The 3,923-nt window shown below is 44.7% G+C and overlaps 1 protein-coding gene across 1 annotated transcript in view; it reads left to right on the forward strand.

Moving 5' to 3' along the window:
* The window catches only part of LOC119407548 (gamma-tubulin complex component 5), a 12,714-nt gene that overhangs the window by 7,336 nt on the left and 1,455 nt on the right, over positions 1–3,923 (forward strand). The window lies entirely within an intron of this gene.

Here is a 3,923-nt window from a genome sequence, read left to right on the forward strand (position 1 = left end):
GGGGGGGGGGGGGGGTGTAGATGAAGCTTTTGTCCTTGGCTACTCATGTCCCAGGATAAATTTGATAGTCAGCCTGTCTCCGAGGCCATTGGGAGTGAGATTAGATAAGCTTAATATTTGTTTTTCTTCAGGCAGACAGATTTTTTCTTCAGCCTTGAGTCCATCTGGGCGTTCTGGTTCCGAAAAAGCCTAATTGTGGAATTTAATTTCACTGATCCATGCTATGAGTCTCCTTCAAGGTCGAACCCACCACGCTGACGAGTCCCAGAAGCCGCAGGTGGTCTGCGATTCTCAATCGCCTCCACCTTACGGTTAAGCTCGTAAACCAAACGATTTTGGTTCCCACAGCCAGGACTAAACCTTCACACTGACTTGGAAGCTTTTCCATGGCCAAAACTGCTCCCGCTGTCTTCTTCAAAAGTCGGTAAAACAGAGCCTCGCCGATGCCAAAAAGCAGAGACCCTGCTATCATAAATCCAAATATGTAGTCTCAGCTGGACATGCCGGTTCTCCAGGACCTTGTCGCTTTGATGAAAAAATCTTATCAATAGAGTTGAACGCCCACAATACCAAATCCATAATCTTAATAATTTATGTTCGGGAGATGAGACCCAGGCGCTTCAGACAGACAGAGAGCAGAGCAGGAAGAAGGAAAAAAAACGGGGGAGGAGAAATTGAAGCTGCCACCTCGATCAGAGCCTGGGAGGAAGAAAAAAAAAATACGAGCCAACTATCAAATTTCTCCTGGGACATGGGTAACTAGAGAAAAAAATTTGTCTATTGCAACCCCCCCCCCCCCCCCCGAGAACTTCTGTGCAGGCTTATCAGAACTGCTGTCTGAAACATCATCATCAGAACTGTGGCCTATCTGAAAGTGCATAGACACATCTCACGGTCTTGATGTCAAATGCATATGTGTTTATAAATGTGCTTGCTGGTAGTTTTTTTTAATGTCTTAAATTGTGTCCTGACAGGACAAGATGTGAAGAGATTGTTTTTGTAATACCACTATCCACCCTCTTGGCTTTTTCTCTTCTTCTATCTAAAAGTATTCTGAAAAAGATAACAGGCCGCGCTCTTAAAGAGCAGCTACATGCACGTCGCCCATCTTTCAGATAACTCTACGGACATATTCTTGTTGTATCTGTACACTGATAATAAAGCTTATTCTGATTCTGACTGTGATTCTGTGCAGCTACCCATCCAGGCTGTCACATTGTAAAGTTTGCAGATGATACAGTGGTGGTGGGATGCATCACAAACAATGATGAGTCCAGCTACAGGCAGGAGGTGGAACACCTGGAGAGCTGGTGCAAAGAGAATAACCTTCACATCAATGTGAAGAAGACAAAGGAGATGATTGTGGACTTCAGAAGGAACAACCCCCCCCCCACCCCACCCCCACCCCGACTCCCTGGACACAGGAGGATCTGCAGTGGAAGTGGTCTCCAGCTACAAGAACTTGGGTGTGCACCTGAACAACAACCTCAGCTGGAGCAACAACACCACCAGCCTGATGAAGAAAGATCATCAGAGACTCTACTTCCTCAGGCGGCTGAGACGAGCTGGTCTGGAAGCTCAGTCCTCACCTCCTTCTACAGGTGTGCAGTGGAGAGCATCCTGTGCTCCAGCATCAACTTGTGGCATGCATAGGGCTGGGTACCTTTCTAAAAAAAATCGGTATCCGTACTGGTGTCGGTACCTTCACTTCGGTGTCGGTTCCTGGACGGTTCTTTTTTCGGTACCAATTTTGTAATTACTATTAATTCTAACAAGAATGAAATTACGTTACACATTACAGTACAAATTGTGAGTTTTATTTTTTAACTTTGGTATTTTTCCATTCCAAGCAGTTTTCTTACATAAAAACAAACAAATAATTTCCAGGTCAAAAGACCAGTTACAAACCAGTGACATGTCAGTGTCTAATGGTCACTGCTACACACTGAGGACCTTTTCACTGAACAGTTTTTCTTCAGAAACATCAACATGTCTGTTTTCTCTGGACACAAACAAGCTGCTCCTGACTGATGGTGTCTCCAGCAGTAGAACATGTTCACTCTGAGGCTGTAGATGATGATTGTTGCACACACAGATACCTGGTTGTCAGTTTGACATGTTGTCCCTCACATTCCACCAGCAGGTCACTGGATTCACTGAGGTAGGGTTGATGCAGACATCTGCCCCTCTGTGTCTCTCCCTGAATCTTCTCTGTGATTCTCTGGGGTTTAGGGCTCTGATCATCTCCCTAATTGACATGAGAACAAAACATCAACAATAACATGTTGTGTGATTATTACTCAAAAAACATAATCTAGGCTGAGAGATAAAAGCCTAACTGGTCAGCAACATCCTTTAAAGTTTAACTTACCTCCAACATGCAGCCTCCACTGTAGAAAAAGCAGCAAACTTTTAACAACAAAGTCTGACTGTCCTGTGGCCCCCACCTCACTTTTCTTTTGTCCTCACATCTGGGTCAGAACCTCCTGTGAGGAGAACATGAACATAAACAGTGAACATTAGTGAACTGTTTAACCTGCTGACCTGATGGATGAGCACAGTTTTACAAGCTAAGATTTATGTTACTGTCAATCTTTAGTTAGCTTCTGAGTTTAGCTAGCCACGTAGATAAAATAAATTTACACACTAATATCTTAAAGTTAGCATTATTTCACCGCGATGTACGTATTAAGCTGCAGTAACGTTAACAAATGTAAACTCACCAGCTGAAACACGGACACAGAGTCGTCCATGGAGTTCTTTGATTTAGATGAGTCTGGCCGTGGAACGTTAATTCAGTCCGTTTAACACACACAGACTGACTAACGCTGAGAGGGGGTCGGGGGGGGGGGGGGGAGGCTGCTGTCCGTCTGTCTTCCTGCAGAAAAACACGGAGCAACTTTCTGCTCGTGTGTTGTCAAAGCCATTCGACAACACGCGCTGCACACATGAACTCCGTCTGTGGGCGTCACCAGCACCTTAGACATAAATTATACATGGATTAGGTACAGCAGCTCTATACAGCTCTGGGTGTAAACACGTAGTCTGTTGTCATATGTCTGCATTTTACCAGCCTGCATGCTGAAACCACGTGACACATTACAGCCAATACCGAAACTTGACACCAAAAAAAGAGTGACGTTTCAATACATACACCGACTGGTGCAGTTCAGTGGGTGCCATTTAAGAACCTCGGTTCGATACTTAGCCCTAGGCATGGAGGCTGCACAGCTGCAGAAAGAAAAGCTTTGCAGAGAGTGGTGAAGGCTGCACAGAAGATGTTGGAGTCAGTCTCCCCACCATCACAGACATCTACACCTCCAGATGCAGGAAGAGGGCCACCTGCATCATGAAGGACCACACTCACCCAGCACACACTTTTTGCCCCACTCCCCTCAGGAAGGAGGTTGAGGAGCATTAAGTGTAGAACCACTAGACTGAGGAACAGCTTCTACCCTGAGGCTGTTAGACTCATGAATCTCTAACTAGAATAATCACTGTGAAAAATCACATCATGTTGCTGCTGATCTGTTTCATGTTGCTACTGATCTGTTTCATGTTGCTGCTGATCTGTTTCATGTTGCTGGTGATCTGTTTCATTTGTTGCTGATCTGTTTCATGTTGTTGCTGATCTGTTTCATGTTGCTGCTGATCTGTTTCATTTGTTGCTGATCTGTTTCATGTTGCTGCTGATCTGTTTCATGTTGTTGCTGATCTGTTTCATGTTGCTGCTGATCAGTTTCATGTTGCTGCTGATCCGTTTCATGTTGTTGCTGATCAGTTTCATATTGCTGCTGATCTGTTTCATGTTGCTGCTGATCAGTTTCATGTTGTTGCTGATCAGTTTCATATTGCTGCTGATCTGTTTCATGTTGCTGCTGATCTGTTTCATGTTGTTGCTGATCTGTTTCATGTTGCTGCTG

The sequence above is a fragment of the Nematolebias whitei genome, chromosome 3 (genome assembly GCF_014905685.2).
Source record: "Nematolebias whitei isolate Nwh7 chromosome 3, NemWhi1, whole genome shotgun sequence".
NCBI classification, from domain to species: Eukaryota; Metazoa; Chordata; class Actinopteri; order Cyprinodontiformes; family Rivulidae; genus Nematolebias; species Nematolebias whitei.